Consider the following 14,641-nt stretch of genomic DNA (forward strand, 5'->3'; position numbering starts at 1 on the left):
ATTGATCCAGACATATGGGTACTGGGGTCTCCCCACTCTGCATCCATAGCCCTGTCCATTGATCACTGAGGTTCAGGATAACAGCATACTCCCAGAATGCACAGGAAAAAAAATCTTACTCTGGTTCTGTGATTCAGAAAATCTTATTTTTATTGACATATTTTGTTTTTGACATTATCTTTATTTTGGAATATATCATTTTGCCATCCCCTATTCAGCAAACTATCACTTGCAACAGAGAATAAAAAAGAAAAGAGGAGTTGAGGAAGGGGGAAGCTGATCAGTAAAACCAATTATCACAACAACTATGTCTGACAGGATCCGCAACATTGCATATCTGGAGACTCCCCCTTCTACAAAGAAGGGAGGGAAGTATGTTTCTTCATCTCCTCTGTGGAGACATGCTTATTTACAGTGCAGAATCATGGAATCTTCAAATTTCATTGGATTTGCATTCTGTGAAAGCTAGGAATCCACATGGGATGTCAAGAGTTACACTATTCACTCAGAATATAATTAGCCAAAAAATTAACATTCCACGAGTCTAATAACTCTGCTCCATTCCCCAAGTTGTCTTGTCTCTTGAGCTTATGTTCCATTGTGGGAAAACATTTTAGTATCAACTGGGTACCCTTTACTGAACCCCTAGCAACCTAGTCCCAAGAGGCAAAAAAAGAAAATTCTTCCACTTATGGAGGATCTTTGCCCTCCAAAACCCCTAGAGGAAAAGAGTCACCATGGTAAACCTGTTCTGTAATATTCAACCTATTCTCTGGTAGAGAATGAACATTGTAATTCCATTTTATAGACAGGAAGTTGGAAGAAGAATAAGGCTAAGGGGGAAACCACCAGCATAGGCAGAAAAGTCTAGTTAAATACCAAGGTCTACATCCATATGGCCTGATTTCTAGTCCCAGAGTGACCAGTGCCACAGAAGAACACATTGGTACACCATAGATGCTTAATAAATATTTACTGACAGTCTGAGCCAAAGCCTGACACCCCTTCACCCCACCCCAGGCTGAAGGAATAGTCCCATAGGAAGAGCTCAGCAATAGTGGGATGTCACTTGGGTCTTAGCTTTTTCAGGTACATTATTACTGATCTAAGGCTAGGGAGATAAATATGGGGTTTCATAACTATAAAGTTCCAATATATCTCATAAACATGTCCACACACTATAACCTATCTAAAAAAGGGAGGCATGCCTGGCTTCTAATTAGTTTTCCCCAAGATGTTCCTAGCCTCAGGACAATACCACTAAGCAAAATTGCCCTATTCAGGCCTCTAGGTCAGACTGAGCCCTTATCCCTGATCTCTGGCTTCCTAGACTCTTGTCTAATATAAACTTCCTTATCTCCCCCAGAGTTGAATACAGTCTAAACACCTAAATGTTATATGGTTGTTGAATGCATTTCATTCAACCCAACCACAGACTGGCCTCAAAGCTAGACCGACAAACTGAACCCCTGATCCTAATTACCATAGCTGAGATGTCAGAGCACCGAAGAAAATACAGAGGCTCAGACTCAGCTGCCCAAGAGCTAAACTGCTGTTCTGCTATCAGTCCCTAGATAAGACTATGTATCCAGGATAATGGAGAAGATAGCAGGACAGAAGCAAAGACTGCAGGTCAAACCAACTGAAAAGAAATAACTGGCCCTTTCACTGATTCAGTGTTACTCAGGTAAAATCACTTTTCCCCTCTAGGTCTCAGTCATCCCCTCTGTTTAAAAAAAAAAAAGGTAGGAGTATTGGATTAGATAATTAGATCATCTTGGAGGTCTCCTTCAACTCTGACTTCCATAAGAAATGGAGGTGTAAAGTTAGACAAGGCAGCATATGCACATAATACCTGCTACTGGGGAGATTGAGGCCAGTGGATCTCTTGAGCTCAGCAGCTTGTAGGCCAAACTGTTCAAGAGTCTGCCCTAAGTCCCACTCAATATGGGAATGGGGGAAAGAACTCCGAGGCTGTCTAAGGAAGTAAAAATTTCCCTGCCAAACATTAGAAGGATCAGGTCTATGGGAGACTGCTGCAAGTCCAGTGGTCCTGCAAGTTTGGGTGGGATAGAAAGACCCACTCTCAGTTTTTTAAAACATGATACAATGTGACCAGACAGCAAGACCACATAAAATGAGAGAGGATCAGACCCTTTCCTGCTTTTTCAATATCCCTGTGTGGCATCACCTTCAGGCTCTGAAGTTGAAGCCTGAGTTCCTCTAACCTGCAGCCTATACATAAACTGGAATGGGGCAGTCGTGTTTTCTTGCAAATGGATCTATGGTGTTAATAACTCTCTCAACTCCATGTGCAGACTGAACCAAAGCAAGTTGCCCTGAAGGTTTGCCCAGCTGGAAAAGGCTGCTGTTCTCCTGTTGCCGTCTGTCCTGCTGCTCCCAGTCAAGTCTATCATTCATAGACTACATGAAGGTCAGAATCCCATCATTGACTGCCTTTTGGGTGGGTCCCTGCCATCCCCCTGTCCAGTATGTCTAATGAAGACTGCTTGGAGATAAAGAACTCATGCTGGGCATAAATAAAAAATGGAGGGAGGAATTAATGACAAAAGAATAATGTCCATCCCTCCCCTTCTCCCTCTCCCATCCCTTATTGCAGTTTGGCTCTTCATCATCAAAAGCTGAAACTTAGAATTGTCTCCTCATTGGTCTCTACATCTCTCCAGTCTCTCCCCTTTTCTATTGGTTCCCTACAGAGCTGACAAAGTAATATTCCTAATGCACAGATCTGATCATGTCACCCCCTTGCTCAAAACTCCTTTACTACTTCTAGGATTGCTGCCTTCCACAATCTAGCACCATCCAGTCTACCTTCTAGTTTCAGACTTTCTCACAACCTCCAGTCTCTCATTCCTTATTGGTCATTTGGTCATTTGGAATAGGTTGGCTGCCCCAAAAGCATAGTGCCTGATGCATAGTAATTACTTAATAAATACTTGTTGATTGACTGATTTCAAACTCAAAATGCCTCACACAAAACTTACTCTTTTCCTCCCAACATTCACTCTTCTGAACTTCCCTAATTTTTCAAGGGCCACCATTATGCTTCCAGCCATCCAAGTTCACTAACACCATGTTGGCCTTGGCTCTACTCTCTCACCCCCATCTCAAATCAATTGCCACATCTATCATTACTGCCTCTGCACCATTGCTAGTATCAGTCCCCTTCTTTTCCCTCACATCACCAACAGGTTCAGGTCCTTATTCCATTTTTCCCCAGACTATTAAAATAGCCTTCTAATTGATCTCAGGTTTATTCTCTCACCATTCCATCCTCCATTCAGCTGCCAAAATGTCTGACTGTAGCACTCCCTATTCAATAAACTCTAGTATATACTATTACCTCTATGTTCAAATATAAACTCTACTCTGTGTCTTCTTAAGCCTTTTTCAATGTAGTCCCAACTTGCCTGTTCAGTTTTATTGAACATTACTACCCTTTACTCACACTGGAGCCCACCAAACAAGTCTTATTGCTCTTCACATGTGATACTTCCATCTCTTATCTCCATTTTCTTACTCAGGCTGCCCCCTGATTCCTAAATGTATTTCCTTCCTTACCCCACAACTTTTAGTTTCTTTCATGATTTTTTAGCTTCTTTTAAGACTTCTTAGTTTAAGACAATGCAATAGTCAACCTTCTTAGGGGTCCCTATCTTTGTGTCTGTCTACCTGGTTTTACTTTTTTCATACTTTGATAACTGTATTTGTAACAAAATTAGTTTCCATTGTAATCTTATATATTTTATTTTATCAACTTAAAAAATGTTATTCTAAGAAAAGGCCTATGGTTCTCACTAGACTCCTTAGAAGAATCCATGATACAAAAAAGATTAGAAAACCCTATACTAAATATGGCTTTTGTGATCCCTGCCCCTGCCACTAGCATCCCAACTCCATAATCTTTTATTTTGCACAAACCTATGTGTGTGTGTGTGTGTGTGTGTGTGTGTGTGTGTGTGTGTACACCCCCACACACACACGTATATATATATATACATAGGGTATATAACTTATCTTCTCTGAAAGAATGTAGAGAGCAGAATCTATTTCATTCTGAATGCTCAGCATCTAACCCAGGGATTAGTACATGGCAGGTGGTTATAAATGCTTGCTACTGAACTGAGTAATTGATTGACTGTCTAAGCAAATGGGACTGCACCAGCTGATCCCTAAGCTTATCCAGTCCTTTCACAGGACTCAGTACACATTCTCTCTTCACTTCGTTTTTCTCCCTTCAAAACACAGTTTGGAAGCCATCTCCTCTACAAAATTTTCCCTCATCTCCCAACTCCCAACTAAGTAGTGAACTTTCCCTTCCTCAAATTTTTCAAAGGATTCTATCTGAACCAATGCTGTTTTGTTTTTAATCACATTCTAAACTCTTATTGAATCGATGAATATCACCCTCCAAAGATTGTTTCCTTATCAACCAATTTAATATGCCATTCTCCAAAGACTTGTGTCTTTGAGTCAATGTAATCAATATGCACAGATATCATGCTTCAATGTTGAGCATCATATTTAAATGTACAGAATCTCTACACATGTATGCAGATTACCAAGTTTTGTCATAAGCAAAGTATGACTTACACGTATAGAATATGAGAGTTGGGAGGTACATCCAGTCCAACTCAAACACAAAAAGAATCTTTGCTATAATATGTCCACCAAATGGTTGTTCAGGTTCTACTTGAAGAGCTCCAAGGATGTGGAATGCACCATCCCCTCCAAGAAGTCTGTTCTCCTCTGGGACAGCTCTGGCTACTAGAAAACATTTCCTGATAAGACAGCCTAAATTTACCTCTTTGCACCCTAACCTGATTGCTTCTGGTCTTTCCCTCCGGGGTGACACAAGACAAGTTGAATAATCTCTCTCTCCACATTACAAACCCAACAAGTAATTAGACATGACTATCTTCTCCCCCCCATACACACACACACACAACTTGAGATTTCTCTTTTTCAGACTAGAAATGATCAATTCCATAATCAGAAGCAACTTCCTTATACAACATGGCCTCAAGACCCTTGACTGGTTGCCTTTCTCTAGACACTTTGCCAACTTAATCAATGTTATTTTTAAATCATAACATTCAAATACTGAACACAATTTTCCAGATTGGACTAATGAGGGCAAAGTACAGTGGGACTATCCTCTCCCTTTTCCTGGAAGCTTTGCCCCTCTTGATACAGCCCATTTGCATTAACTTTTGTTATTTACCACAGTATCTTGTTTGCTCAAATCTTTTCCAGAATTGTAGTTATCTAGCCATGCCTATCCTAATTTGTATGTGGGAAGCTAATATTTGAGCTCAAGGCTGAGACTGTACATTCATAACTACTGAATTTCATTCTCCAAGTTCTTCGTAATGCTCTAACTTGTCAGTGTGGCATTGAACTGTGTCATATCAGAAGACATTCAGTCATTTCAGTTATGTATGACTCTGATCCCATTTGGGATTTTCTTAGAAGAGATTAGAGTAGTTCCCCATTTCCTTCTCCAGCTCATTTTACAGATGAGGAAACTGAGATAAAGAGGGTTAAATGACTTGCTCAGGATCACACAGTAGGTATCTTGGGTCAGATTTGATCTCAGGAAGATGAGACTTTCGGACTCCAGATCTGGTATTCTATCCACAATGGTACCACCTAACTTCCCTTATAGAGAGTTACAGCTGACCCAGAGAGTGCTACACTTCTTTAACTAAAGGACCTAACTCACTCTCATTAAACCTTCATGATAACCCTGAGGGTTGGGTGTTCTGGGTATTACTTCCTTATTCAATATTTAATAAAGTTGAAAAAAATTTACTAAATATCTAAAGAGAAATTCAAATCTTCCTCACTTTAACTCCAGAGTTCATTCAGTCTTCTTTGCTGGATCTTTAGCCATGTCATTCTCACCAACCACACGGTTTATCCTGAGTCTTCTTTTCTCCCTCTCTTTCTTACTTGGTGATCTTGTCCTATTCCATGAATTCTAATATTATCTCTATGCAGTTGATTTCCAAAAGTATAAAACAGTTAGCCCTAATCTCTCTCTCTCTGAAGATTATCTCTCTGAAGATTATCAAATGATAATTCAAGATTGGAGTTTCTGGATATCCCAACATCTCAAATTTAATATGATGAAAACAGAATCCATTATCTCCTCTCTCCTTTTCCAAACTTCCCTTTCATTGCTCAAGTAGCACCATCTTCCACAAGATCATTCCACACAGCCAACTCATTGCCAAGTCTCGCTACTTCTGCCTTCACAGAATTTCTCTAATATAATCCCTTTTCTCCTCTAATACAGCTATCACACTAAGGCAGGTTCTCATCACCTCACATCAGTACTTACTCAAAAGCTTTCTGGTTGGTCCCCATCTTTCACATCTCTCCCTTTTCCACTCAGCTGCCACAGGAATTTACTTAAAGCTAAGGTCTGACCATATCCCTTTCCAACTCAATCAACTCCAGCAGTCCCTTATTACCCCCAAGATCAAATAAAAAAATCCTTTAATTGGAATTTAAATGTCCTTCACTAATTGGCCCCTTCCTACTTCTCCTTTAGTCCTCATACACTGCAGTCCCCTCCATACCTCCATATATTCTAAAATCCAATTTAAAAGGCCCATTTGCTTTTTTTTACTTCCTGATTCTATATCTTTTCACTCAGCCTCACCCTCCTCACCCTCTTCTCTTGGTTCCCTCCAAGACTCAGCTCAGATCTCATGTCCTATAGCGGGTCTTCTCTGACCTGCCTGCCCACCTCACCCCAACCAGTGTTTTCCCTCTGAATTTTCCTTCCACTGCTAAGCCTCATGAAGTCATCGGCCCTCTTTAAGAAGGAACGATGAACAGCAGCAACAACCTTCTACTTACACTGTACATATTTTGTAATTTGCAAGGTATCACTTCCAGTCATATAGGACTTCCTTGGTGTCAGAGATCATGTTTTGCCTTTGCTTACATCTTTATTGCTTAACACAGTGTCTGGCAGGTAGACAGTAGAGGCTTAATAAATTGATTGCTGAATAAATGAATGACTGAACTCACTGTACCATGCTTACCCATGTGTAGAGTGTCAAGGTTTACTCCCACAATATCATCTCTACATATACAGGACATAGAGTGACACATGTGACACTGTGCTTATACTGAAAGAATATTGTCTTTAATCAATCAATCCACAAGCATTTATTAGGCACCTAGTAGGCTAGACTCTGAGGATAAAGAAAATTCCTTGACCTTGAAGACCAATCTATTGTGGGAGAAAAGGTATTCATAAGTAAACAAATTCAAAATAAATATGATATAAATTGATGAGGTAAGGGAGAGAAAGGTTTAGCAGTTGGAAGTAGGGGTAGAGGGTTCAGGAGGACCTGGAAAGATTTAAACAGAATTTTGAGGGAAACAAGGGATTCTCTGAGGACCCAGGTGAAGGCATGGAGGCCAACCAGCACACACTGTATAAAAGTGAATCGTGCCCCATGGTATTTCTTGAAACAGATTCTGGGTGGCTAGGTGGTGCAGTGGATAGAGCACTGGCACTGGAGTCAGGAGTACCCGAGTTCAAATGTGACCTCAGACACTTAATAATTGCCTAGCTGTGCGACCTTGGGCAAGCCACTTAACTCCATTGCCTTGCAAAAAAAAAAAAAAAAAAAAAACAACCCAAGAAACAGATTCCACATTTACTCCTAGTAGAATAGCTTCCTGAAAGAGTGTTTATAGGATCTGTATTTACACAACCAGTAGCAAGATACTGGACAAAAGGTATACTTTATCTTTTTTGTCTTCCTACCACACACACACACACACACACACACACAACTACTTCTTAGGGCAGAGTCTCACATATAACAATTACTTGAAATATATCAAATAAGTACACAATGCTAATATGATCATTTATCGAGCACCCCCAAGTCATGGTTACTTACACCTTATGCTTACAGATATACACATATACACATACATCACACAAAAGGACCATGTTTATCCCCATGTTCACATCCATAAAGTCCTTGATTAGAAAGGTCTGGTGATTTACTGTTCTATAGACATCAGCTTATATTTTCCCCAAAAATGTCATTTTCATAATCTGCAGAGAGTCCGAAATACTTAGGATGTGGTCCAACATTCTCACATATTCATGCCCAAAGCTGTAAATGTGAAATAAATAAAAGGGAAACCTATATCTTAGAGTGGGGAGAAAAAATATTAAATTCCTTATTCCAAAGGATGTTGCAAAATGGAAATATGAATTCCAAAATCAAGAGCTGAATGAATCTCTGGTTATTATATATGAGAGATTGAGTGGAGCAGAGGATATTAAGGAAGATAACAGCTTCCTACAATGCCACCCCAGGGCCCCCCATGAGAGGTAGGAGTCTAGAGGGAAGGAATCATTCATGTACACATCTGAGTTCCATCAGCCCTAGACTAGCATTCCTGGATCTCAGTATAAACAAGGCTCAAAGACAGATTTTTCTCCTATTCCCATACCCTCCCCCCCCCCCAATTCAGTCTTTCCCTCCCCACCTCTGGAAATGGGTTACTTCAGAGTTAAAATCTGGAAGATGGGAAATTAAGGTTATAGTCTCTACTTTGGGATATATAGAAATCAGAGATACAAATTGTGTATAAGAACTGACCCAGAGCAGATAGCACAGAGCAGTAAAAGATATGACAAGATAGCTCAGACAAGACCCAACCAGACAAGATGTCATAAGATGGAAAGGGATGGGAAAAGATGACCTCTTTCAACTAGACAGAACATGGTAGGAATAGAGTAGACCAGAGAAAAGTTGACCAGACAGGACCAGATGGGATTGAGAGCATACTGGCTTAGACCAGCCCACACTGGATGGGACTAGAGAGGACCAAATAAGAGCAAACAGGGACAGACAGTGAGAACCTGCTGGCCTGGCCTGGGGTGGGGGTGGGAGGGTGGGGGGAGGGATTCCCGCACACTCAGGCAGACAATTCCCGGCATCAGGAGAAAAGCCCAGGAGACAATTTATAGCCACTCCTCAATGCCTCCCCAGCAGCTAGGATAAGGAACAAGACTCAGGCAGCAGGAGCAGCTGTACCTTCCCTAGAGTAAGAAAGAGGCTTTTATCAGAAGTGTCAACCAAGGCACTTCATTCCTTTGAACAGAGGCTCTCCCTGTTTCTAGGTAGGAAAAATTTCCCTTCCCCTGCCTCCAACCCCATTTGAATCTTCTCTCTCTCTCTCTCTCTCTCTCTCTCTCTCTCTCACACACACACACACACACACACACACACACACACACACACACACACACACACACACACTCTTTGAGTATGACAGGCAGGACCATAGTTGCTACGTTTGCTTTTATTTTTCAATTTTTCAATATGGAGAGATCATCTCCAATAGGCAACCCAGGCCAGAGACCCCAGATCATGGACTGAAAAGAGACACTGATGCTGATGCCCTGCACAGCCCAGTCTGATGTGGTGGGGAGGTGGGGGGTAGAAGGGGGTAAAAGGAGGGGGGAGAGGAAGGATGGGTAGCGAAGGAAGCAGAAGAAGCAGGAGCTGATCCAGCATCATCAAGATCCCTCAGAACTCAATTCTCTTCAGTCTCTGGCCTCTTGGCTCTGTTCAGAAGGTTACCATGGGAACAGCAGAGAAGCTGGGGGAAGGGTAGGAAGTGTTCTTATTGACAATGGTCAAAGCCTTGGTATCCTTTTGATCTCACTGTCTGCCTCTATCTCCTCAACTTACATTCTCTATTATTTATCTCTTTATATATCGCTAGGCATCTCCACATCTCTGTCTTCATATATCCATCTCTATCTCTGTCTCTTCCTGTCCTTTTCAAAAGAATGTAGAGGCATTCACTTTTCTCTGAATTGACCTAGAAATAGTGGTCAGAAAAGAGCTTAGTAAGAATAGGATAGTTTCCAACTTTTGCTTTTCTTTACCTCAATCCTCTCCTATGCCCTCTACTCACTTCCACAGGAGTCAAGAAGGCAAGACAGGCATTTACTTGGACCTAATCTTTCAGTTCCTATGTCTTCTCTTCCTGTGGCTCCACAGACACCCATCTTCTGATTGCCATCAATGACTCTGAGGGTTTGTAACAGGAACCCTATTTGAAAGGAAAGGGAGCAAGTCCCAGAGCTTTCTGGCTTGAGGTCAGGTGTAATACCAGGACTTAAGAATGAGATCAAGGCAGGGACTATGGGATTGACATTCCTAAGAGCTCCCTAACCACTGAGCAACTAGTCCTTGGCACTGGCTGGGCAGACCCCAGGAGCCAGGAAGCTGCAGGAGTTCCCAACATGTGATTGCCACCCCCTTCCCCAGCTCCCACTCACCCTACTTGGATGCCAGAGCGATATCCTAGGAGATCCCACCTAATTTTATCATGAACATGTGCAGCCTCAACCCCCATCTCCACACCAAAGTGAGGGCCACCCACCACACTGGCAAAGACCCAAACCTAACTCCCTAGGCAGGAGCTGGAATTGGCATCACAGATATCTAAGAATGGTCCAGGAGAGGTCATTTAGAGGAACCCAAGGTTATCTCCGACATTTGTGAACAAGAGCAGATGGGTGACTGTGACTTCTTCTAAATTGCCACTAAGGGTTTAGAGACCCTTAGGTTGTATAGTGATTTTTGTGCTGGGTCTAGAGTCAAAAAAACCTGGGTTCAAATCCAGCCTCAGACACTTACTAGATGTATGACCCTGGGTAAGTCACTTAACCTCTGTCTGCCTCCTTTTCCTCAACTATAAAATGGAAATAATAATAGCACCTCCCACCCAGGATTGTTGTGAGAATCAAATGAGACTACCAATAAAGCACTTAATACAGTATCTGTCTCAGTATAGTTGATTGATAAATGTTTGTTTCCTTCCTTCCTTCATCCAAGACTCAGTTGAGTTAAAAGGACCCTAAGGCAGTGACCCAAGTATATGACTGTTTCCCAAGTCTCATCACAAATCACAATTCAAAGTTGTCCTTGTTTGTTATATTCTCACTATTTCATTTGATTCTTCAATTCAATCTAGCTCAATCAACATTTATTAAACCTTGCTATCTGTCAGGCACAATATAAGGCACTGAGAATATTACAAAAAAAAGAAAGAAAACATTTCTTCCCTTGAGGAACCTACATTCCATTGGGGAGGGGTGAGTACAAAACAACTTGTGCATGATTAAATAAATATAAAATGTGAAAAAATAAATACAAAATGAAGGGTGGATAAGCAAAGGCTTCTTGTAGGAGGAGGCACTTGAGCTGAGTTGTAGGAATTCCAAGAGGTGGAAGTGAGGAGACAAAGCATTCCAAGCATAGGGTGGGGGCAGGGAGGCTGTTAACATACTGTGTGAATGACTATCAAGACTTTATATCAGGGCAGCTAGGTGGCGCAGTGGATAAAGCACAGGCCCTGGAGTCAGGAGTACCTGGGTTCAAATCCAGTCTCAGACACTTAATAATGACCTAGCTGTGTGGCCTTGGGCAAGCCACTTAACCCCATTTGCCTTGAAAAAACCTAAAAAGAAAAAAAGACTTTATATCTAACTTCAGAGCTAAATTTCCAACTGCCTACAAGAAAATCTCCTAGACATCCCACTAATAGTACCATCTCAACAGATCTAAAATAAAGCTTATGATCTCTTCTGAAACCTGTCCATCCTCCCAACATCCCTATTTCTTTCAATGATGCTATCATCCCTACTCTTAGTCACTCAGACTTAAAATCTCAGAGTCATCCTTGATACTTGTTTCTTCCTCACCCTACACATTCAGTCAGTCCACAAATGTTATCACTTCTATAATCAAAATCTCATTTAATCACCAGAGTAGATCAGGCCATCTAGCCTGGACTGTTAGGCTATTTATTGTCAAAACCATGTTTCAAGAATATGAGTTTGGCAGCTGGAGGATGGATAGGAGAGGAGAGGAGCTGGAAGCTAGGAGGTTATTATGAGAATTAAGTTATAGAAATCTATAGGGTGGGATATGTAAATAAGGAGAAAGGGATAGGTGAGAGAGAGAAGTCACAAGACTTGGCAACTAGTTAGATATGGCAGGTGAGGATAACTCCAAGATTGTTAACCTGGAAATTGGAGAATGGTTAATTCAAATGAATTCAATTTAATTTAATAAGCACTTACAAAGTGCCCATTCTGTGCTAGACAATGTACTAGGTTCCAGGGATACAAAGACAAAATCAAAATAGTCCCTGACTATAAGAAGTTCGTGTTATATTATCCCTTGACAGAAATAAGGAAATTAGGAAGAAGTATGAGTTTTGCTGAAAAGACTATTTTGGCTATCTTGAGTTCTGTGCTTATGAATCATCTACTTAGAGATGTCAAGTGAATTGTGTATGACCATACAGATAATAAGTGTCTGAGACTAGATTTGAATGTGAAGAGAGAAAGAAAGGGAAACAAAGGAAGACCACCTAATCTTTCTTATATGCAAATCTGACCAGATTATTCCTTCTCTCAAAGCCCTTCAGGGACTTTCCCTCAAAAGTAAAATGTGAACTCTTTTTTTTTGTAAACATTCAAATCCCTCCGTGAGACTGCCCACAACCTACTTTTCCAACCTTATTAGGATCACAGGGCTATAAGTTTAGAACTACAACCTCTTCCTTTTATAGTTATCTATAAACTAATCCTATAAATCCTATAAAAAAGAAATGACTTCACCAGGACCATAATAGTCATTTCCATATATCTATGCTCCAACAAAGCTATACTAATAGTATCCCTCTATCTTTCCTATCTCTATTCTCCTTTACTTGTATTTCCTACACCTAGAATGTCTCTACCCCTTTTCTTCCAATCTCTGCCCTCTGAAATTTCATTAATCCTTCAAGACCCAGGCTAACTTACATCTCTTCTTTGAAGCTTCCTGTTAATTCCCTCCTCACTCATCTGTTGCATACTTATCTTGTATCCTTTTTCTCACTGTAGTAATATTGTTTATATATCCCATATGTTCTTCTAATGGGCTATAATTGGTACTTACCTAAATGTGACATCTTTCAGTACCAAGGACAGGGCTCATTCTACAGGGGAACTAACCAGTATGTCTCTGTACAAACATTTCCTTATCTTCTTCCTACAGTACCAATCCTATATCTTCAGTTGTCTACTTAGCATCTCCATCTGACATCTCATCATATGCTAAGGCATAACATTTCCAAAAACAAATTCATCATCTCCAAAATTCTATCATTGTCTTTCAGATTACCCAGGCTCTAAATTGCAGTGATGTCTCTAACTTTACCATTTCCCTCAACTCTATATTTTTATTAAAGTACCTTTATAGTTTATTGGGTTTAAAATTTTTATTTTTTTTCAATGAACAAAAATTGATTTTCTCTCCCTCTCACCCCTCCCGTGCATTGGAAAAATAAAAAACCAGGCCAAAACCCTTGCAATAAATGTACATTATCAAGAAAAACAAATTCCTATATTGATTATGTCAAAAAAATATGCTTCATTCTATAACCTGAATTTATCTCTTTTTTTAAGGTTTTTTGCAAGGCAATGGGGTTAAGTGGCTTGCCCAAGGCCACACAGCTAGGTAATTATTAAGCATCTGAGACTGGATTTGAACTCAGGTACTCCTGACTCCAGGGCCAGTGTTCTATTCCGTGTGTCACCTAACTGCTCCCTAATTTATCTCTTATTAGGAAGTGGGTATCATGTTTCATCACGGGTCCTCTGGAATCATGGGTGATCATCCAATTGATCATGGTTCTTAAGGTTCAAATCAATCCCATTTCTAACAAGTGACTAAGATCTATAGGTTCAAGCTCCACAATAATTCAATCACTCAAATCTCTTCTCACTGCCTCTACCTTCAGCACCATTTTGCAGAATCACAGAATTTCAGAGCCAAAAGAGGTCACAAAGATTATCTAGTCCAAACTACCTAGCTGAGAATCTCCTCATACCCAGGAAGGATCTTTATCCGGCCTTCACAGGAAGATCTCTAGTGGTCAGCAATCTACTCCCTTCTGTGGCAGCCCAATCTAATAATTAGTAAGCTTTGATTTGTTTGGAGTCTGAATCATCTTGCTGCAACTTTCTGACCATTGTTACTATTTTCTGCCCTCTAGGGACACTCCAAATAAGTCTGACTCCTTTCCTTCATTATTTTCTAATCAGTACAAGTTCTAACCAAATCAACTAAGATCCCAAGGCCCTTTATTATTCTGTCTCTCCTCTGGTCACACTTCAGTTTAACAATGTCCTTTAAAATGTGGTATCTAAAACTGAATACAGAACTCCATTTATAGACTGAGTATAGTAGGGTTGACTTTCAGTTCCCTCTTGCACACGGTGATTCCCTTTACACAAGCCAGGATAATATCTCTTTTCTTTGGCTGCCATGTCACAGTTGACTTAGATCAAGTTTATAGTCCACTAAAACTCTCAATCTTTTTTTGGATGAATTGTTATCTAGCAACATCTCCCCCATCTTGTACTCATGAAGTTGGGTTTTTTTTTAACTTAAAGATAATCCACAGAATCATAGAATCCTAAAGTTGGAAGCAACCAAAGAGAGACCATTTAATTCAAGCTGCAAATAAGCAATGAACCTCCTCTATAGTAGATCCATCAAGT

At 40.5% G+C, this 14,641-nt stretch overlaps 1 protein-coding gene across 1 annotated transcript in view; it reads right to left on the reverse strand.

Annotated features, from left to right (window-relative positions):
• Positions 1 to 14,641, reverse strand: part of CACNA1B (calcium voltage-gated channel subunit alpha1 B) — a 249,476-nt gene that overhangs the window by 188,194 nt on the left and 46,641 nt on the right. The gene's annotated exons all lie outside the window — the stretch shown is intronic.

Source organism: Macrotis lagotis, chromosome 1 (assembly GCF_037893015.1).
Source record: "Macrotis lagotis isolate mMagLag1 chromosome 1, bilby.v1.9.chrom.fasta, whole genome shotgun sequence".
Taxonomy (NCBI): Eukaryota; Metazoa; Chordata; class Mammalia; order Peramelemorphia; family Peramelidae; genus Macrotis; species Macrotis lagotis.